Below are 24,453 nucleotides of genomic sequence, written 5' to 3' on the forward strand. Positions count from 1 at the left end.
GCCCAGTAAGGGTTAACTATAAAAATTTTAAGGAATTGAACATAAACATTAATCATGAAATTTCAAATAAAAGGGGATGGGCAAATCAAAATTTTCAAAATTTAATATAAAAACACAAAAGAACTCAAGCAAATTACAAGTATAGCATTTAAAAATAAGGATTAATCATGGAAAACCAAAAATTGCTAGGGTTCTTTTTTTACATTTCAAAGAGAAAGTTCCAAAATCGCCCTTTTCAGAAACCTTTAACCCAAAGGGTAAAAGTTTATTTAAAACCCCTGAAAAATCCAAGGGAATATTGGTGACCCCAAATTGATTGAAGCCCCAGGCTCTTTAACAAGGATAACTTAAAAGCAACACTGCCTTAATGACGGGTTCGCTTAAATTTTTTAAAAAAATTATAATTCCGTCCCCACTCCTATGAACCGCATCTGGTTAGGAGAAGTACCCCACTAGGGGCCCCGAAGTTTATTCCCGGAACATTGATTATAAAGGGGCACTGTTTACTAAACAGCCCCCCCTCGGGGAAAAGATTTCCCACCGAAAACCCCAAACCCAATGCAAAATTTTAATTTTTCCCTTAAAACGATCCAATGGGATGTCCGTCCTGTAAACAACCTTAACCCATAAAACGTTGTTGGTTTCATACGATTCATCAGCCATTGACGATTGATGTCGTTTTTAATTGTTAAATTTTAATCAGATACAAGCACAAAACCTGTAGTGGTTATATCGGGCCTATGGAATGGGAGGTATTCAGATACGATCCAAACAATGATATGTCCAGTTCCTTGGATCAAAAGCCCCTCACCAGTATTAGGGCAAAATAATGCTATAAAGTAATATACTGTAATACTATTCCATTTCGAGATTAAAAACGGCAAAATGGCATCTACACACTCCATTAAATTAACCATTTTTCTCCTAAGTAGGATACATCAGTGCTGAAATTCTGAAGCCGATCAGAGGAACCTGTCTCCACCTATCACACGGTAACAAAATTTGGGAATCTAAATTATATTGTATATAGTGCACCCACACATGCAAACAGACTCATGTATCTTACCCAAGATGCATTACACATGCGTTGAAAACTTGAAGCTGATAAAATAAAGCGTTCTCGAGTAAGATACGAAAATTCGTGAGAAAAACAAAAAATGTTACTGAGAATGTTCCAAAAAGTCTTCAAGTTTTTCCTCGTTAAACTTAACACCATTAATCTCTGGTACTGATTTCATCATGCTTAATTTTCTTATTTACGTTCTACTTAAAGTGCTCTACTATCCTGTAGGAAAATTTTTATATTGATTTAAAAAATTTAATTTTTATAAAATTGTCGAAAAAATGACAGTCTGGCACCCCATACAGTCCAAAATACAAAAATATTTCTTGTTAAAATACACCATTAATTAGGGTTAGAAACTGATCAGAAGAGGCATTCTTTAGTTATTACCTGGAAAATAATTTGCTTAATAAAGTTGGCAAATCGAAATTTTCACATATTTATGTGATTAACAAGCTGTGTTTCAATAAAGTCCACCAATGGCCATTCAGAAAAGGCATTCTCCGGCAATTGTTGTTTGTCCAAAGATTCCATTTTTTTTAGCTTAATACTAAAATGTCAAGTTTGCACCTACTCGAGTTAAACATATAACGTATCATCCTGCTCATGGAATGCATTGTCAATTATATTCTGGGACCAGTCAGAAGGAACATTATTTCTTTTCTGATATTAAAAGTAAATGTCACTATTTATTCAATAAAATTGGTAAATTAGAACTTATGCCACAATAGCAGTGTGAGCCTTGTGTTCAGGATACAATACAAGTGGTAAAAATTTGAAGCCGTACTATACTGTCCCTAAGATGCATCAGTCATTAAATACTGAAGTTGGAGTAAAAATAATTATATTTAACATGATTTAACAGGAATAAATATTACACATTATTTTACTCATAACACAGTTAAATTTCCAAGTATACATTTGAATTTTACTCTTTCTATTGTCGAATTTTTTGGCTCCTTTTCTAAGTTCTCGAAGCTCCACCACTGAGGATTTTGGAAGTTATCCAAGCTATTCCAAGAAGCTGGGAATATGCTTAATAACTTTGGTTGTAGGGTATTTGAATATATCAGATGTTTCAAGAATTTAGTCCTCGTTACCAAAGTGTTCTCGAGTTATGAGTGAAATTAAATCGAAAAGTTGGAAGAAAAACCTAACTAGAGGTTCATCGCCACGAGTTCCGAAAAATATCCCAATACATAAATCCCCAGTCTCATACTCAGTTTACGCAGTAGAAGAGTGCAGATGTGCCGTAAGTTTTATTGCAGTTAAATGTTAGTGTTGAAGATATGAAGAGAATCATAAGAGGCATTCACTAATATCTAAAGATCCCCAATAAAAATGGTAAATTAGGATATGCACATCCCTGGACTAATTCAAATTTCCACTAATATACACCAGCTTTGAAGTTAAACCAGAGGGACTGTTTTACCTCAGAAAGACCATTATCATAAAATACACCAGCACCTTATATCTGAAGCTGCTCGGAAGTTACATTAGAAAGTTATTAACACTGAAACGTTCAAGCCAATAGGATGAGACATTCAGAAATTATCAGATATATTAATTTTCCCAACTTGCACTTAAAACACAAACTGGGTCCAACACAGACTAGCATCTAAAGCCTAAGCTAGTTTTATGTAAGTTTCAACTACATAAATAATTTTGTTTTACAATGGCCTTGAGGGTACGCAGATGTTATGGGCACACAAAAAGTACGTTATAAAGATTTGAACGAAGGTAAAGTCAAACAGTGACTTATTTATAATCAGAAGTGATGTTTTCCAGATATTTTAAGGAAACCATTTTAATAAAACAAGAATATTAAAATTAGCATAACCAAAAATCAAGCGAAGCTTCCTTTGAGAACAACACATCAATACTAAAGCTTGAAGTCGACCAGAAGATTCGGTCTCCAGTTAATGTAGAGAATCCAATAAAATTTGCACCTACACAGCCTAAACCCATAAAACTTTTCATTTGTTTCATAAGATGCAGCAGCAATTAAAGACTGATCATGGGAAGCGCTAAACGCATAGAGCTAAAATGGCGCTTGTAAAATGTGAAGCATTCAGACTGGATCCAAGGTAGGGAAGTACAAGTCCAGTTCCTTGCACCAAGAGCCTCTCACCAGCGTCAAGGTACATCACTTTACGAGGCACTTTCCAGTTGTTACATGCAAAGATTTTCTGTACCGTTTAGACACAAAGTAGCACAAAATAACACCTACAAACTTTACTAACAACTTCTACGATACACGAGAGCTCAAATTTTAAAGCCGATCAGAAACTTTTTAAAGTTATCGCATGGTAACCATTTTAAGTTACTGTCTAATTAAAACTGAGCTTTCCCTTAGTAATAGTTCACCAGGCCTGAAGATTTGAAACAGATCGGTTAAGGCATTCTGGTATTAAAGCCTTGGAGGAAGGCGGAGGATAGCACTGACACTGTACCTGACATATGACTGAATCTGACAATATCGTACGAACGTAAGGCACTTAAGTATCGCTAAACTCGTTAAAATTAAAAGCATTATAAAAAACACGAGTTATCAGCATTCCTAAGCGTTCTTCTTCAGTTATATTTTATTCTAATTTCTTGACAGTCCTAAGAAAAAATATTTCGAGTTAAAGAAAATCCAATTTCACATAACTTTTTTTTCTATGGAAGTGGCACCTACACAGTCCAAATTCAATGTTATATACAATTAAAAAACATCAGTACTTAGTATCTGAAGCCAAGCAGAGGAGGCAGTCTAAGTTAATGCATAGAAACTAATTTAAAAAACTGCAAAGTGGAAGCCAAGCTTTCTTTTTGATAACGCTCATTTGCTCAGTTTGAAGCCTTTCAGAGAAGGTAGCCGCCAGTAACTGATCTGAATTCAATGATTCCAAGTTTTTTAAGCTGATTAGAAGAGCCATTCTTTAGTTACTGAATGAAAATGAATATCGAGAAAGAAAAGCCGCAGTACAGTGACTGGAACAATACACAAATAACCGGCACATAGGAGCCCGCACCATGCTTACTCTGTCTCTCCCGGGCATGGCCCTCAGGGCCTGGGCAACACACTGCCTGTGTACCAAGAACCCAAATAAAGTAACAAGCTTCCGAGAAGCCTTATTATTGACCAATGGCTTGTACAGGACCGTATGTAAACTGTATGTGAGAAATCCACATAGAATTTAAAAGGATGGGTTAATATATCACGCGTATAATGTAACTCAGAAATCGTCCTCGATTATATTGTGCCCAGGGTCTCAATTATTACAATTAAAACTAAGCGCTAAACCCACAAGGGTCATACAGCGTCTCCCTAGGGCTCCAAACAAACAAGGCAGCATGAAGGCGAGCTGCTTGAAGAGGCTATTAAATTACGTTAATCATCTCAGATCTGTGGTAAACAGTGTTTTGATTACAAGTTGAAGGAAACCCTACGAGAGTTGATAAGGCTTCCGGAAGTTGAGACCATAAAAATTTATTTAGTCTCGAGTTTAACAAACGTATTTAATAGTATTTAGTCTATTATTTTTTCACAGATACTAAAGCAAAAGAGACAGAGCTTAAAGCAGAAAACAACATGAATTTAATACATAAAGATACAAGGAAATGAAAAGTATGTCTACAAATGCACAAAAACTTTTAGAAAACTCACAAGCACCTCCGCAACAAGCAATGAGCCTATGTAAAACATTAAATGTTCGAGTTCTTGACTTAGTCAAGAGGTCATCATATGACCTCTAGTAAATACATTACCATGTGATGTATTTGCTACAAGAAACTGCAGTAAACACTGTGTTTGTTTGCTTATATTACATAAAATGAAGTGAGAAACTGGACGGTCATCCTCGAGTCAACACATACTTGACACACTGCTTGGCAGTCTGGCAGTCACACACTCAGCCTGGGCTGTACACACTCTTAGTTCTCTTTCGACCTGGAGTAGACACGCTCTCGACGTGCTCTCTGCCTGGCGGAGACGCATTCTTAACTGTTAGCCTAGCATACACACACTTGACTTTTTTTAGAGCTTGGCATAGACATACTTTTGCTTTTTTGTCAGCCTAACGAAGATATACACTTAACACAAACATACACACACTCTCGGATTAGCAGACATACATTTCACTTTCAACTTGTCGTAGAGACTTGACTCTAAGCATGACACAGACTCCTGGCACTCTGCCCAGTCAAAGACATACAACTGTCTCCCAGCTTTATCGCTCGTCTAATGCTCAGTACATAGTGATCTCTTGGCCGGAGTCATCGAAGCAGGAGTTTTATCTCTTCTTAAAGTAATCAGACAAATTCCAAGTCCTACTGTTCTATCATCTTCATAGCTTCGGTTATCATTAAATATTCCTCGTTGAGGGGGAAAAAGGCATTTATGTACAGTTCAGGGCATTTATTAAAAGAAACGTTCCTCCACGAGTGGTTCTTCTGTCCCAAATATCCTGAACTGTACATAAGTGTCTTTTTCCACATCTTGTAGTTATCAACATACAACTTCTCAATTATTCCTCATTGTTCTTATATCTTCCACCCATTGCTTGAGTAGGTTTGGAGTTTTGCTATAAGCTCGCATTTTTTTTTTTAGCCCGGGTGTGGCTTCCAGCATATCTAGAGCTTTTCATAAAATTGAACTACATTTTAGCAATGGGTACAGACCACGATAGACGAACAACTAGGTGCCTAGTGACATTTAAGAACATAAGAACATAAGAAAGGAGGAACACTGCAGCAGGCCTATTGGCCCATACTAGGCAGGTCCTTTACAATCCTTCCCACTAACAAAATATTTGCCCAACCCAATTTGTAATGCTACCCAAGAAATAAGTTTTGATGATTCTATTTATTCATTATGCAAGTCTCACTCAAATCCAACCCCTCTCACTCATGTATTTATCCAACCTAAATTTGAAACTACCCAACATTTTAGCTTCAATAATCCTAGTAGGAAGACTGTTCCACTCATCAACTACCCTATTTCCAAACCAATACTTTCCTATATCCTTTCGAAATCTAAACTTATCTAATTTGAATCCATTATTGCAAGTTCTCTCTTGGAAAGATATCCTCAAGATCTTATTTATATCCCCTTTGTTAATACCCATCTTCCACTTGTACACTTCGATCATGTCTCCCCTCATTCTTCGTCTTACAAGTGAATGTAGTTTAACCCTTTGACTGTCGCAACCCCAAATCCTGAGGTGTCTCCTGGTGTCACAAAATTCCCCCCCCCCCCCCCCCCAAAAAAAAAACTATTTTTTTCTTATGAAATTAAAGAGAATTTTTTCCCAATTGTAATGACACCAAAAGAACGAAATTTGATGGAAAACTGACGGAATTACGCTCTCGCGAATTAGCGACCTTGGCGATATTTACGAGTCGGCGATTTCGCCCACTTTGAGCCCTATTTTCGGCTAATTCCATTGCTCCAATCGACCAAACTCATAGCTATTTCTTTAGAACTCCATTTTTTCTATCGATTGAGTACAAGAAACTGCCCCTTTACCGATTTCAACTACCCAATAACGTGGTCAGAAATTTGCAATTTGGCCAATTTCACGAAAATTAAAAAATATGACAATTTCAAAATAGGGTCCAGAATGAACAATGCAGACATTCCTGGCTCTAAAATAACATTTTCTTTGTTAATAAGTCATGTCTCCAGGCCCCTCTAATATTACTCTTGCCTTCTAATTTGAATTTTTATTCAAACAAAAAATAGACGATTTACTGTTATGCAGACTACTGCAATATTGTAATAATTGTATAAATAATGTCAACCCATTCATGACTGCATATCAGAATGGCTACTTGGACATTTATTGGAAAATGACATTATTTGTTTACTTTTGAACATCGGCAAAAATCAAACATTTCCCCTACTTTGAGCTCCATTTCAAGGTTCATTTCATAGTAAAACCATTCAAAATCACCTCTATTTCTATAATATGTTTTCCATTCTATCAAATCAGACCAAGAAAACGAGAATACAACCATAAATACTATACAAAAATAGACCACAAAGTCAGCTTGATTTGAAGCCGCTAGAATTTATGAGTATATATACACGTCAAAAACGGAGGCTCGTAAGATGTATATATACTACCAAAACAGTCAAAGGGTTAAGAGTCTTCAATCGTTCTTCGTACGGAAGATTTCTAATGCTATGTGTTAATTTAGATTTCTTCGTTAAATGTTTTCTAAAGAATTTATATCCATTCTGTAATATGGAGACCAGAACTGAGCTGCATAATCTAGGTGAGGCCTTACTAAGGATGTATAAAGATGCAGTATAACCTCTGGACTTCTGTTGCTTACACTTCTTGATATAAATCCCAATAATCTATTTGCCTTATTACATACGCTTAGGCATTGCTGTCTTGGTTTAAGGTTGCTGCTTACCATAACCCCCAAGTCCTTTTTGCAATCTGTATGACTAAGTTTTACATTATTTAACTTATAAGTGCTAGGGTTATGGACACTCCTGAGCTTCAGAACCTTGCATTTATCTACACTGAACTGCATCTGCCACTTTTCTGACCAACAACTGAGTTTCTCTAAATCCTCCTGAAGTTCCCTGACATCTACGTTTGAATCAATTATCCTACCTATCTTTGTGTCATTGGCGAATTTGCTCATATCACTAGTAATACCCTCATCAAGGTCATTGATATATAGTATTATAAACAACAACGGGCCTAAGACTGATCCCTGTGGTACGCCACAGGGATCCCCACTTGGATTTAACCCCATTTAAGCATACTCTCTGCTTCCTATTAGTGAGCCATGACTCAATCCATGAGAGCACTTTTTCCCCAATCTCATGAGCTGCCACTTTCTTTAACAGTCTCTGGTGTGGTACTCCATCAAAAGCCTTACTAAAATCTAAATAAACAATACTGAATTCTTTACCACGATCAATGGCCTCAAAAGCTTTACTGAAGAAAGTTAATAAATTAGTTAGGCAGGAACGGCCCCTCGTGAATCCATGCTGAGTATCATTAATCAAGCTGTGCTTATCCAGATGGCTTCTTATAATATCAGCTATAACTGACTAGTAATTTGCCTACAATTGAGGTTAGGCTTATTGGGCGGTAATTTGACGATAATGACTTGTCCCCTGCTTTAAAAATAGGAATTACATTAGCCATCTTCCACATATCAGACACTACACCTGTTTGAAGAGAATATTAAAAATATTAGTCAATGGTTCACAAAGTTCCATTTTACACTCTTTAAGAACCCTTGAAAAAAGTTCATCAGGGCCTGGGGATTTACAGTGGACCCCCGCATAGCGAACTTAATCCGTGCAAGAGGGCTGGTCGTTATGCGAAATGTTCGCTATGCGAATTAATTTTCCCCATAAGAAATAATGGAAATAAAATTAATCCGTGCAAGACACCCAAAAGTATGAAAAAAAAATTTTTTTACCACAAAAAAATGTTAATTTTAGTACACACAAACTGAAAAAGGCATGCACAATTACATGACACTTACTTTTATTGAAGATCTGGTGATGATTGATGGGATGGGAGGAGGGGAGAGAGAGTGTTAGTGTTTAGAAGGGGAATCCCCTTCCATTAGGACTTGAGGTAGCAAGTCCTTTTCTGGGGTTACTTCCCTTCTTCTTTTAATGCCACTAGGACCATCTTCAGAGTCACTGGACTTCTTTCGCACAACATATCTGTCCATAGTGGCCTGTACCTCTCGTTCCTTTATGATTTGTCTAAAGTGGTTCACAACAGTGTCATTGTAACAGTCACCAGCACGGCTTGCAATAGCTGTGTGAGGGTGATTTTCATCAAAAAAGGTTTGCACTTCAAGCCATTTTGCACACATTTCCTTAATCTTTGAAGTAGGCAATTCCTTCAATTTCTCTCTCCCCTCCTTTGAACCAGTTTCCCCAGGTCTGGCCTCTTGCTCTTGAAGTTGATCTATCAGCTCATCAGTGGTTAGTTCTTCATTGTCCTCCTCCACCAACTCTTCCACATCCTCCCCACTAACCTCCAACCCCAAGGACTTCCCCAATTCCACAATTGATTCCTCAACTGGTATACTACTCCTCTCAGGGTTAGCCTCAAACCCTTCAAAATCCCTTTTGTCTACACATTCTGGCCACGGTTTCTTCCAAGCAGAGTTCAAGGTTCTCTTAGTCACTCCCTCCCAAGCCTTACCTATAAGGTTTACACAACTGAGGATATTAAAGTGATCCTTCCAAAACTCTTTTAGAGTCAATCCAGTGTCTGTGGTCACTTCAAAGCACTTTTGAAACAGAGCTTTTGTGTACAGTTTCTTGAAGTTGGAAATGACCTGCTGGTCCATGGGCTGCAGGAGAGGAGTGGTATTAGGAGGCAAAAACTTCACCTTAATGAAGCTCATGTCCCCATAAAGTCGCTCTGCCACGTCTGTAGGATGACCAGGGGCATTGTCTAACACCAGGAGGCACTTAAGGTCTAATTTCTTTTCAGTTAGGTAATCTTTCACATTGGGGGCAAATGCATGGTGTAACCAGTTATAGAAAAATTCCCTAGTGACCCATGCCTTACTGTTTGCCCTCCACAGCACACACAAATTATCCTTGAGGACATTCTTTTGCCTGAACGCTCTGGGAGTTTCAGAGTGATACACTAATAAAGGCTTAACTTTGCAATCACCACTAGCATTGGCACACATCAACAAAGTAAGCCTGTCTTTCATAGGCTTATGTCCTGGGAGTGCCTTTTCCTCCTGAGTAATGTAGGTCCTGCTTGGCATTTTCTTCCAGAACAGGCCTGTTTCATCACAATTAAACACTTGTTCAGGTTCCAGTCCTTCAGTTTCTATGTACTCCTTGAATTCATGCACATATTTTTCAGCCGCTTTGTGGTCCGAACTGGCAGCCTCACCATGCCGTATCACACTATGGATGCCACTACGCTTCTTAAATCTCTCAAACCAACCTTTGCTGGCCTTAAATTCACTCACATCATCACTAGTTGCAGGCATTTTTTTAATTAAATCGTCATGCAACTTCCTAGCCTTTTCACATATGATCGCTTGAGAGACGCTATCTCCTGCTAGCTGTTTTTCATTTATCCACACCAATAAGAGTCTCTCAACATCTTCCATCACTTGCGATCTTTGTTTCGAAAACACAGTTAAACCTTTGGCAACAACAGCTTCCTTGATTGCCGTTTTCTTGCCCACAATAGAAGCGATGGTTGATTTTGGTTTCTTGTACAACCTGACCAGGTCGGTGATACGTACTCCACTTTCATACTTATCAATGATCTCTTTCTTCATTTCAATGGGTATTCTTACCCTTTGAGGTGTAGGGTTGGCACTAGAAGCTTTCTTGGGGCCCATGGTCACTTATTTTCCACAAACAGCACCGAAAACACTGTAATAATACGAAATATTCCGAGTGTATGCTTGAATGTTACCGCGGAGGCTGGCTGGTAAACAATGGGACGGGCGGCACATGTGAGGCTGGCTGAGGGCACACATTGGACGCGTCTCGGACGAAGGTCGCTGAGCGGGTTTTTGTCCACTATGCGGGGCAAAATTTTAGCGAACAAAGCGTTCGCTATGCGGATTGTTCGCTATGCAAGGCGTTCGCTATGCGGGGGTCCACTGTATTCTGCTTCAATCAGTCTATGCTCAAGGCAATAAAAAACGAAATATATGCGTAAGAACATCCAAGGTAAAATTAAACAAAAAAATATAACTACTAGCACAAATGTAACCCAAATAAATACTAACACACCAAGGTAAAATAACCCGCATCAGTTAAAACATGATTAAATTGACAATGACCCAAGTAGGAAGACCGAAGTCGTGGGCTGACATTTAAGATGTGCCCTACAGTCACCTGTATGTCACAAGCAAGAGCACTTGCAAGAGTGTGGCTGTGGGTGAGGCGTGTGTCCGATCCTTATTCGAAAATGAGTCATTTCAGTGTGATGATTCCTGTTGAGGACTTAACACCCATGAACTCCCAAACCTTCTATAATTTGTATCTCTTCTTTAGCACCCACCTGGTCCGCTGGTTTCCAAAATCATGCTGTGTGTGCGTTGCCCATGAAGTCTGTTCATTAGCTTTAAATAGTAGTTTTCATTTTAGCATCCGACAATTCATTTTCCTTGTCCCTACCATGGCCCAGGCAACAAGTGATTCACACATCCTTATCCCGAGCAGGGAGAGTTGAGGAGAGGCAACATGGACACTAGTTTTGCCGAAGTGACATGAAGGCAAGGATGGGGCGGGCAACTGGACATGTATATTTTATCTTGTGATTATTAGTGACAGCGTGATTTGTGTGTATTATCAGGAAGTGTCAGAATTCAAGGATCTATTGTGCTTTATTTCTGCCAATTACACCATATACTCGGAGGCTCAGCCACATTTTTTCGATGTTATACTCTAAAGAAATCAAAGTTATTGACTATCAAAGAGATCTCTAAGAATACCTTTTATTGCGAAGCCTAAGCTTCTTAAATTCTCCAGTGGGCATCCTATAAATCCCAGTATATTTATATATACAGTATAAACATCCGTGATCACAGACCCGTTTCTGTAATATTTATCTTATTCTTCATCTGTTTGCAGGTCTTGATGGTGATAGGCATGATGAAGTTTATGTGAACAGTAAGTGCCAGTTAAAACTCCCGGACTTGTGACTAAGCGAGACAAGTTGAAGACACGATTTACATTCCAGGGAAAACATTAAATTTTTCTTATAATCCCGGGTACCAGAGAACTTTTGATCACGAAAACAATATTAAGACTTAGTGTTTGATCTGCAGCTGGTGAAAAGGAATACAAGAGAACGAACTGATAGAAGCTTAGAAGAAACTTTCACTTGAGAGTACTGCAGATTCGTGCCTTCAAAAGTATGAATTTGATGAATCACTCAAGTTCATGAAAAAAAGATGCAAACTCATGAACCTGTAACCCGAGAAGCATGTTCGGCAGAACAACTTTGCAATCTTTAAACCACTTTAAATTAAACATTTGTTTGAAAGTTTTATTAAGCGGATTCAAAGGAATCTGAGTGAAGTAAAACCATCGCGCTGATAAAATAACAATGGCAGCATGGTAATTTTCATTGCTTAATTAATTTTGTTTTCTTTTTAGAATCGATTTTTTAATTCTTAATCGCTCATCATTTTATCCACCAGGCATTTCTATTACGTTTTTGCTGCATTGATAAGACAGACTATGGCAGAATGGAAACTTTTGCCGAGACAACGGTTCACTTGCAAAACAAACTTATTTTTCAAAATCTACTGGAGTACAGGGTAAGCAAAGGTATATATAGATGTGAGAACATTTAACAAGAAGGCGTGAAGTACGAATTGTCAGGTCAGGAGGGTGGTGGGTGCCGAGGGGCTAGCGAGTCAGGGGTCCCGTCCCCTGGAAACTTTCTCGGTTCCGCAGGACTGTCTTCGGTATGAATAAGCACCGATTTTGTTTTTAATTTTCTTGTCCTTGTCTCGGATAACCTTGATTACGCTTCAGTAATCCACATGACGTGAGACCCAGAGACACCCGCGTTTCGAAGCAGCCTCACATTATAGGGACTGGCCCAAAGCGAGCCTGATTTTTCAGGGAAAAGACAGAAGACAATGCCTTGACTCAGCTTTCATTTAGAACAGACACACCATCACCTAAAGCCAATGAAGGTTCCAAATAGTGAGCCCCTGGCTCATGCTGCACAGCACACACCACACTCCTGAGTGGGGCTCATCCTTCACGTCTCGCCACTTGCTCTTCCCACTGTTCCTAGGCGCGTACTATGTACTCTCCATAGACTCAAGAAAGGCTTGGTCTCCAAGTGGAACATTGTTATAAACCTTGCTAATTGATACAGACAAATTTGTTTAAAAAGACACGTGAGCAAACACTAGGGCATATTTATTAGAATTTATCACTCACACCTCGCACTCTTATTTATAATGTTATTTTTTAAACTGTGTGTTAGAAGTGATCAAGGTCACAGGATCGAAACGTCTGATAATAAATATGTCCTAGTGTTCGATCACGTGTCTTTAAACAAAGTGAAACATTGTCTTTAATAAAGGTTTCCATTTAAATATTGTGTATTAAGGAAATGCTTAATAGGTTTTCTAATATCAGAGTTGATACAATAATGATCAGTTGATCATCTTATTGCTTCATACTACAGTTTAAAATGTTCAAAAAATATTTTTTTATATATCTTAATTACAGTTTCTTTTGTAGCTGACTGTTACCCAGTTTCCTCCATGTTACTTACTGTGGAGAAAATTATCTCCAAAGGTGGCTGAACCCCCTCCTCTCTCTGCATTCCCACACTGGCAGTGCAGGTGTGGGCTAAGGGGGTCACGACCTCTTCTTTCCATTAGCAGAGATGAAGATCTTATGTCTTGCGACTAAACTTCATTAAGCTATACCAGAGCATCCATATATCTTAACATTCCTTACCATGCAGATTTAGATTCCCACTAAATTAGATCTATATCACGAGTAGATAAAATGGATGCATGATATTTGCACCCTTACAGCTGAGTCTTCTCTCTTGCAGAAGAATTTGGAATATATTCACTTGTTCATCTGAGGAAGCTTTTATTTCCTAAGACCAGTAAAAATCCATAGTAATATGCCTCTAACCTGTTATCATAGCTAGTGGCATTATACTCAATAACCTGTACCTTGGAGCCAAGGAATCTGCACTCTTTTTGTTCTAGTTAAATTGTCAGAGCTGGTACCTATACCCATAGGCATTATGTCACCAGAAATTGACTATAGAGGAGCTGGGTGCTCCAAAAGATAGATTGCAATGAATGAAATCGACCAGTGATGTAGCAAGTGACCGAGTATCACCGGCAAGGCCATGCCACATTGAAATGTAGAAAAATTTGTTGTCATATCTAAGTGTGTACTTCGTGTAACTCGAGTCGTACATTGACAATCTTTAGAAAGATTTGTGGAAGAGATACAGCCAATACGTAACTCTCCTGTGTGCCAGAAGCCCTGTCATATTAGCAAGTGAGCACGTAAACTGCAGCATAACATTGTATTGTATTTTCCATTTAGCTTATTCGTATATGAATGAATATTAAGGAGAACTGAAGCAAAGAGACTGTGTTGAAATGCTAACCAATGTTATCTCTGCTAAGCGAGGCATCACTAGTAATTTTCCATACTGTGGACACTATCTTCGGATATTGTTCACAAATTATACTTGTGGACAAGTGATGGTCACGTCAGGTGACGTTCAACGTGGCTAAAGTGACAAAAGAAGTGAAGACGTCCAACATCATATCTTCAATCAAACCATTAACATGTTACTTTGCCGTTGAAACCGATCGCTTCAAGGACGTAGTAATGTCAAGAGCTCCCACTAAAATGAACCAAGTAAGTTCTGTTCATCCCAAAATCTGCCTAATAATCACTGCAGTGCCAGGGTCAGATGTTAGGTGAGTAGGGATAACCGTTAAAGCTGTTATGAGCGGGCCAACGCCCAAACACAGGTAAGACACAATCTCACCTAGTATATCCTGTACATACTGTAATAATATGTCAGGAGGGCGTGTTAATGATTGTAACCCGCTCTATAACAGTCTAGTGGGAACTAAGATAGCCGACATTGAAGGAGACCCCTTAGAACTGCGGCTGTTTGGGTTCTGAGCCGTCAACAGAAGATGAGTACCCTAAGATCAACAGTGGTCTTTTTATATTGTATTCATTCTTATACAACTATAATCCCCCACACTCACTTTCCTTCTTCCCCCGCCTGAGTAGGAATAACATGCATATCTAAATTCAGAATTTTTTAACACACCCGCCGTTTCACACCCAGGTGTGATGAACCAACACGTATCATAAGAAAGAAGCAGCACTGCAGCAGGCCTACTGGCCCATGCAAAGCAGGTCCATGTCATCTACTGGCCTAAGCCAGTCAGGTCCAAGTCACATCCACATACACCCAATCATGTATTTGTCTAACTTATTTTTAAAACTACGTAACGTTTCAGCTTCAGTCTGTTCCACTCATCCACAACGTCATTACAAAACCAATGGTTTCCTCTATCCCTTTTAAATCTATTTTTTTCTAATTTAAACCCATTAGCACGTTTTCCATGTATACACCTTAATACCCCCTATAATTCTACTCCCACACAAAGGAAATATATTCACCATCATTCATACAATAGCCGTCTTGCATTAAGGGAGCAGACACCACGATTCAGAAGACCCTCTGAACTGCAATATTCCGAAGATCTGTACATAAAAGAACATTTAAAATTATTTTAATACCGAATTAAATTTGTTTTATCGTGCGTGATAAAATCACTCCTGTAGTTTTTTCTGTAGTTTTTTCAATGCTAAATATAATTTCTTTGCATAAATTCATGATAAATTTTGTCTTGTCAAAATTGCTTAGGGAAAACTGGGGTTAATGGTCCATGAACCCGGGGGCACAGGCCCCCGAGTGATTGTGGCATGAACCTGTGCCCGCAGATTCTGGGTACATGAAGACTTACTCCCAGATGAACCATTGCTCTAAGTGTTCCAGTCATGAACCTGAACTCCAGGTGTGCCGGGCATATTATAACCAAAGAAAGCGCTAAACCGACAAGGGTCATATAGTGCTGCGGGGCAGAAAAGAGTGCTGAGGCTATAAACAGCTAGGTGGAGAGCGGATCAGAGGTGAGGGAAGATAAGGGCTGGAAGGGACGCTAAGGGCTGTGTGTCAAAAATCATACAGTAAAGCAGTTGCTGACATAAAAAAAAAAAGCCAAAAAGTGATTGCAAGAAGGGTAGATAAAGTAAGAGTGGTAGGGAAACAGCGTCGTTGGAAGTAAATCCTGCGAGCTCGCTGGTAAACCAGGCAATTGACAAGAAAGTGAAGAACCGAAATAGAGACCCGACAAACCTCACAGAGAGGAATAGGGTGTCGTTCCCTGAGATACCCATGGGTAAGGCGAGTATGACCAATGCAGAACCGGGAGAGCACAGTCTTCCGAGAACAGCAACGGTGGTGAGATGGTCACAAACCTAAAAGAGGTTTAATAGAGTGCAATTTGCTATGGTGCATGCCCGACCACCGTTGTTGCCAACGGTTGCAAAGACGGGCAGAGATAACTGGAAAATAATCTATGAACGGAATACTTCTATAGGAAACCGGAAGATCATGCACCATTGTCCGTGCAGCAGCATCCGCTTGTTCATTACTCTGCACATCAACATGTCCAGGGACCCAACAGAAAACGACGTCGTTGTTTTTTCTAGCCACACGGCGCAACCATAGTTGAATACGAAGGACTAACGGATGAGGGGAATCAAATTGTTTATTGGCTTGTAAAGCACTGAGGGAATCTGAAATGATCACAAATGTCGAAGGAGATATATATGTAATACGAATAAGCGCTATGAGGATGGCATACAACTAGGCAGTAAAAATACTGAGTAACAAATGACCTCGGACAACATCGTCAGGGAACACTGCTACGAACCCAACACCGTCAGAAGATTTAGAACCATCTGTATAAACAGCAATGGCATAAGCATGTGACCGGAAGTGATCGATAAAAAGAGCGAGAAGCAGTCGAAGGCAGGAAAGCTTTGGCGCACGGTAGTGGGGGAGAACAGACGTTAACCATTGGAACTTCCCAAGGGGGAAGGGAAAAGGCAAACGCTAAGTGAACATACAAGGGAAGCAACTGGAGAAAAGACCAGAGTGAATGAAGACGAAGAGAAAACGGTCGGAGTAGGCAGGGGCGTCGAACAATGGGCTTCTACTAATGTCTGAGACCAACTTATACGTAGAAGAAACACGAAGATCATGAGCGCGGACAAAGTAACGAAGACAATAAGCATCACGACGATCAGTTAAGGAAGGAACACTCACATAAACGGAGACCTCGATGATGAATGGGATCTAACTTAGAAAAAGTTGTAGGAGAAGCCTCAGAATAGACTTGGTCGCCATAATCCAGCTTGGACAAGACTAGGGTCGAATACAAACGGAGGAGAGTTCGGCGATCTGCTCCCTATGAACGATGCCCGAGAATTTTAAGGAGATTCAGCCGACCATGGCAAGTTGACCACAAAGAAGAAATGTGAGGTTTCCATGACAAACGACGGTCGAAGAGAAGGCCTAGAAACTTGACCATATCACATTCTAGAATACGTGAGCCGTGTGAATACAATGGAATATCTGGGACAAGAGGACGTCTATTGAAGGTAATGAAACGGGTTTTCGTACTACAAAATTCAAAGCCATGAGAAATGGTCCAATGTGAAACTCAGTCAATCGCATCCTGAAAGGAGGCTGCTACCAGGCGACAGTCAGCGCCTCAGTAAGCTATAGCAAAGTCATTCACAAAGTGAGTACCAAATATGTGATGGAAGAACGGAAGGTAGGTCATTTATAGCTAAGAGAAAAAGGGTAGTGCTAAGGACACAACCTTATGGAACTCCCTTAGCTTGTACAAAGTCTGAGGAAAGTGAGGTGCCAACACAGACACGAGAATGTCTGTCACATAAGAAAGCAGCAAGGAAGGTTGGTAGATTACCACGGAGGCACTAAAAAGTGGGCTTGGGCTAAAATATTATACCTGCAAATAGTGTCATATGCCTTCTCAAGATCAAAAAAGACTGCTAGGATGGAATGTTTGTTAGCAAAGGCCTTTTGCACATACCTATCTAAAGTGGAGCAAGAGATCCAAAGTAGAGTGGCCCTTGTGAAAGCCATATTGGCGAGGGGAGAGACTATTGTGAATCTCCAAGAACCATATCAGACGTCTATTCACGAATCGTTCCATCACCTTGCAGACTATCCTGGTCAGAGCAATGGCACGATAGTACAATGGGATGGTAGTACAATGGGAGATTTCCATTTTTGAGGGAGAACCCCTCGAGCCCAAATAAGATTGAAAAGACGCAAAAGGACTGGAAGGGCCGTAGAATGCAGATGTTGTAGCATACTGATATTAATATCAGGTCCAGCTGCCGACGGCTGGCAAATGGAAAGCATGGACTCTAGCTCTAGAAGAGTGAAAGGTATATTATATGGCTCCATTCCATTAGAGGAGAAATCCAAGGGCAATTGTTCCTTCGCAGACTTACACACAAGAAATGGGTTACAAAGGTGAAGCCCTTGGGAGACACGGACGAGATAGTTCCCGATTTCCGTGGCAACTACATGAGGTTCTGCAACACTAACACCAGAAACCTGCAAAATGGGAGCTGGGTCTGGAGCGTACTTGCCACACAACTTCCGTACCTTGTTCCAAACCACACACATAGGAGAAGACGAGGTAATGGTAGATACATAGTCTTGGCAACAAGTGTGTTTAGCATCGTGTATAACGTGGCGAGCAACTGCCCTTGCCTACTTCAAGTCCGAAAGACGTTCTGAGGTCCGATTATATCGATAACAGCCCCACTCAGCACATTTCAAGTGCACTGCACAGACACACACAGGAGACCACCAGGGAATGCATGTCAGAGAATGCCTGCCTGAAGTTTGAGGAATAAAACAGGATGCTGCAGTTAAAACTAAGGTCGAAAACTGGTGTGCCAGTTCATCAACAGAGGACGAAAGGGGGTCTGCACAAGAAGTGGTAATATGAGAATATAAGTCCCAATTCACTTGTGCAAATTGCCAGCGAGGGCTATGAGGTGGTCGGGAATATGTAAAAGTAAGAATAGGAAAGTGATCATTGTCGTGTAAATCTGGGAGAACAGACCAAGCGTAATCAAGTGCAACTGATGAGGAACAGAAAGATCAATGTAAGAGAGAGACTGAGTGCGAGAGTCAAAATGGGTAGGAGTACCTGTACTTAAAACACGAAGAGGATGAGAAGCGAGAAGTCTCTCCAGCTGATCACCATGAGAGTCACAGTGGGACCCTCCCCACAGATGATGGTGAGCATTAAAATCACCTAACAAGTTGGGCAGCAGTAGACAAAAGATAAAAAACGCCATATCAGAAATGCTGAATACACAGGAGGGGACAAGATATAGAAAGCAAACTGTATACCATCTGTGTAAATAAATATGGGTTGCAGTATAATGCAACAGAGAACAAGCAAAAACTTGTTGATACGGTATACCAACACGCACAAAAAGCGTGCTCTCATTAAATAACTCAAGAAAGGGATCAGAAGAATGTAACAGCACATAGCCCGAAGTCAGACGAATAACAGCTGAACAAATTTTGGGCTCTTGTAACCCAACATATTTGGGAAAACTGGGAGGCCACGAATATTCCATTGTAAATAAGACATTATTTACAAAGACAGGTATGTCAACAATAAGAAGCAATAAAATCTATGGGCTAGTAGGGTCAGTGAGGTCAACGTGCGGAGGCAATGGTAAGCATGTAAGCAAGGAGGAATCAGAATGCTGTGAAGGAAAAGATTGCTGTGAGGGTCGGGAAAAAGAAAGGGTAGAAGGAGGCAGGTCAGCATCCATCGAGGGTTATGTCTTTGCAATGTAGTTGGAAATAATGTCAAGCATCTCAGCGGATAAGAAAGATGCCGATACCATGATTTCAGAGACAGGTGAGGTAGATCAAGTAGAGATCGGGGTAACTATGGATGCAACCAAAGAGGTCTGAGAGGGGTGGGGGGTTTGAGCCTGAAAAGATGTGTTGGCGGGGGCAGAAGAGTCCTGCAGTGGAACAGGAGAGGAAGGAGGTTGAAAGGTAACTAGGGAAGAAAAGAAGACTGGGGGGAACAGAAGAGGGGACTAGAAGAGGGGGGATGAACGTATACCTTTGTGTGAGAGTTAGAAAAATGGTGAGAACTAGGCACCGAGGTAGAAGATAGATTCAACTTCACAGGTGATAGATGCAAAGAAGGTGTAGGCTTGCGAGGTCTCTTAGACTGAGAAACTAACGAGTGAGATGAAGTAGAAGTAGGAAGAGGTACAGAGGTAGGAGTGTCAGAGGATAAAACCGCAAAAGAATTAGACATGGGGGTGATCTCGGAAGACATGGTAGCAGATAAGGTGGTAGGTGAGAGGACCATCAAGTTGGAGGTCTCTGAGCTACTCGAGAATAAGGAACACGAGGAAGATTTCCCTGAAGGCGAAGCTGAGACAGAGCCATAGCATAAGGCCTTCACTCTCCTTAAGATAATGGATTTCTCATTCATTATGATAGACTTGACAACGGCATGAAAAAGAAGGGCGAGATTCATTGCAATTGAGACAAAAGGGGGGAAGACTGCAAGATGTATTGGCATGATCTGCGGCACCACAGACCGCTCACTCCACCGCAGATCTGCAGTATTTTGCAGGGTGTCCGAAGCGCCATCAATTATGACACTGTTGGGGAGTAGGGACTACTTTGCAGACCTCTAGGCGATGGCCTGCAACATAAACAGAGGACAGGAGTTCAGAGCAGTCAAAGGTTAAGTGGATTATGTTACTGGAAAAGTGCCTCTGCCCATGAGTGAGCAGGACATATGTATCCACTGAGAACAAGAAGGTCCTGAAGGACTAATTTCTTTAAAATATCATCGCCCCAAGACAGAAAATCACTCTGTACAATGGTATGCTGTAAAACCACTGTATCACTGCAAGAACTGAGAGAAGCGTGGTTATGAACTGTGACTGAGGTGGCATCTATGAAAGTTATATGGGAAAGATCATGAGCTTGTTCTAAATTCTGAACTCTAACGACACATGTACCATTTCGAAGAGCGTGAAAGGATATATTTTGACCAATGTGTCGTAAAAGAGCTTTACCAATACTATGATCAGAAAGATAATCAGTTGGAGATGTCGGTTGTAGGGAAAAGAATTTAGTTCACTGCATACTTGTAAACAGGGTGTACAAAGAAAGGGGGTGGAGGGTAGGTCGTTTTGGGGCAGACATTGAAGAATCTTCATTAGCGGGTCGTCTGGAACGTTTAGTAGTACCATGGGTGGTCCGACCAGACGGAGGTGGGCGATCCAAAAACCGTTGCACCATATTCGGGAAAGCCGGATACATTGTTAATGGCATGCAAGAAGCAGAGGCAAGAGGCATTAACAGAAACGGGTGGTGCCTCAGCACCTGGAGCAGGTGATGAAGCATCACCAGCAGAAGGAACAGGGATATGAGAAGAGTCTAGAGAATGGTTTAATAATGAAGCCAGGTCAGAACAGGCTGTGGGAACAGAAAGGGGCCTGGGAGGAGGAAGGTTATCACAGAATGAAGTCTCCATGATAGTGGTGCTTCTTTCTTGTTAAAAAAAAAGAATGAAAGAAAAAACAGAGGGACAATCACTAGAAGGTATGGAAGGGCCATAAGTTCGTCCCCTCATCCAAGAGGACCTCGAGCCAATGAGCAGTGCAGATGCATCGTGGAACTCGTTCCGTACACTACCCTTCACGCCAGTAAGCCAGCGCTCCGGAATAGCAACCACACATCTGCCGAGCTACCTTAGCGGACAAAAGAAAGGTCGGTCGGAAACCCACTTCAAAGCATACATCCTACGGCTGTCACCTCCCAGAACCGACAGGCAGCTCTGGAGATACACCCATCATCTGTAGGACACCCCGCCCACTTCTCCGAAATCCGGGAAGGGAGGCGGGGGCCTCCAGATGATTCAGATTCCATGGCAAACTACACCACCCCCAAAGGACCCCACGGAGTGGGACAAATCCCAGCACACTACCACCTACCTAGAAACGGTAATGCCAGAGGGGAGGCCCCAGAGACAACAAACGGGACGGGGAGAGGGGAGGGTTGGGAGGAGGGAGGAAAAGGAAAAAAAGGGGGGGGGATGAGGAGGATGGGATAGGGAAGGGAGGATTGGGGGGTAATTAGGTTCGGGCACAGGTAGAAGACCAAAAGGTCCAATTCCCCAGACCGATAGCCTCTTTACCATGACAAGGAGCCCCCTTTAAAGAGGGTGCTGGGCATAACCTTGTGCTATGGGCTAATGGGGCATAAACCGGCGCCCACAGATGCCAAGGAGAATGATCGATCTTGCACCCCTTGCACCCCAACTTTCATCCTCGGGTATTAGGGCAGATATCTTTACCCAGTTGCTGGAGCATGAACCTTTACTCCCAGGTGCTGGGGCATGAACCTTTACTCCCAGGTGCTGGGGCATGAACCTTTACTCCCAGGTGCTGGGGCATGAACCTTTACTCCCAGGTGCTGGGGCATGAACCTTTACTCCCAGGTGCTGGGGCATGAACCTTTATACCCAGATGCTCAGGGAATGAACATTTACCTCAGGTACCCGAGACATGACAACTCTTGCAATGTGTTACTGCACATACATTAATATACAAAATAACCACTGTGAAAAAATAGTGAACTTCCAAGCGCTTTCATGATTTCTCACATTATCAAGGAACTGATAATGTGAGAAATCACGAGAGTGCCTGGAAATTCACTGTTTTTCACATATGCTATTTTTTTATATTATAATATCACCTGTTAACTATTATCTCACTGCATACATTGATATGCAAATTAACTAACAGTCTCTCTTCCCATACTACGCATTATACACCAGTAAAACATAAGAACATAAGAACATAAGAAAGGAGGAACACTGCAGCAGGCCTGTTGGCCCATACTAGGCAGGTCCTTTACAATTCATCCCACTAACAAACATTTGACCAACCCAATTTTCAATGCTACCCAAGAAATAAGCTCTGATGTGCAAGTCCCACTCAAATCCAACCCCTCCCACTCAAAAATCCAACCCCTCCCACTCAAAAATCCAACCCCTCCCACTCAAAACCTATTTGGAAGCCTCGTAGCCCAGTGGTAGAGCGCTAGACCTGTTACCATTCAGAACCACGGTTCGAATCCTCGTCCATTCTCCTTTTTATTCATACCAGTTAATGAATAAACATAAGGATGGGGTGGAGCTCGAACCGCGTTCCCTGAACTGAGAGTCCAACGTCTACCGTCTCGACTACCTAGGTCTCTAATAAGAAAGATCCGGAAATAATACTGTATTATATTCCGTCAGAAGCACCAACTGTAACCCAACTGAGCTCCTTCTCTCAGTCCAATATAGTGAGTACTAGTTCCAGATCCTTCCTGTTAGAGGCCTGGGTTAGCCTAAACGGTAGAGCGTCGGACTGCCACTTGACGGACCCTGGTTCGAGCACCTCGTCCACTTTTCTGCTTATTCACTGACAGTTGTTTATTGCAACTTAATTTGAGTTCATACCAGTTACCGGTAATAACTACCGGTATATAAGTGAAGGACTACACACACACACACACACACACACACACACACACAGGAGGCAGGAACCATACACAGTTTTAAGATGAGGTTTGATAAAGCTCATGGAGCGGGGAGAGAGAGGGCCTAGTAGCAACCGGTGAAGAGGCGGGGCCAGGAGCTAGGACTCGACCCCTGCAACCACAAATAGGTGAGTACACACACACACACACACACACACACAACTGGAAGCTCAAGACTCAGAAGAGTCACAGGGATGTTAAGAAATACGTCTTCAGTTTCACAGTTGTCAGGAAGGGGAACAATCTAGAAAATAATGTAGTGGAGGCAGGATCCATACGTAGCTTTAAGAAGAGGTATGATAAAGCTCATGGAGAAGGGAGAGTGGACCTAGTAGAGACCAGTGAAGAGGCGGGGCCAGGAGCTATGAATCTACCCCTTCAACTACAATTAGGTGAGTACACATACACTAACTAGTCTCGTGAAGTCCCTGTTACATCAGACATCAAACACCACCTCAACGGCCGTGACCTACAAGGACATGTGTATTACATTACCCAGACTGACATTATTCAAGGACATTTCGGTAAATCAAGTCACCTAACACAGTTGCTGCTGAATTTCAATAATGCGGGACATATTTCATTTGCATGATTTGAGCCGCTCGGGAAACTTGAGGTACAAGGTCACCAGAGATGTACGTGGGCGTTTGTGTGACAGTACGAGGTTACCAGAGATGTACGTAGGCCTGTGTGTGACAGTATGAGGCCACCAGAGATGTACTTGAGTGTGTGTGACAGTACGAGGTTACCAGGGATGTACGTGAGTGTGTGTGACAGTACGAGGTTACCGGGGATGTACGTGGGTGTGTGTGATAGTACGAAGTCACCAGAGATGTACGTGGGCGTGTGTGTGTGACAGTACGAGGTCACCAGAAATATATGAAGTGTATGTGAAGTTTTGTGGTCATGAGGCGTATCAAAACAGTGTTGGGTCGCTTGTTTTGAACGAGGTGGGGGTTGTGTGTGGGTGTGTTCTTGCCTATTTGGGGTTGCAGGGGTCGAGTCACAGCTGCTGGTCCTGTGTGTGTGTGTGTGTGTGAGGGGGTACAGGCGAAGAGGTATGTGCGAACTTGTGTGTGAGGGGAGGGGAAGGGTGGTAAAGGTCAAGAGGCGTGTAAGAGATTCTGTGTGAGAAGATAAGGGATA

Source organism: Cherax quadricarinatus, chromosome 16 (assembly GCF_038502225.1).
Source record: "Cherax quadricarinatus isolate ZL_2023a chromosome 16, ASM3850222v1, whole genome shotgun sequence".
NCBI classification, from domain to species: Eukaryota; Metazoa; Arthropoda; class Malacostraca; order Decapoda; family Parastacidae; genus Cherax; species Cherax quadricarinatus.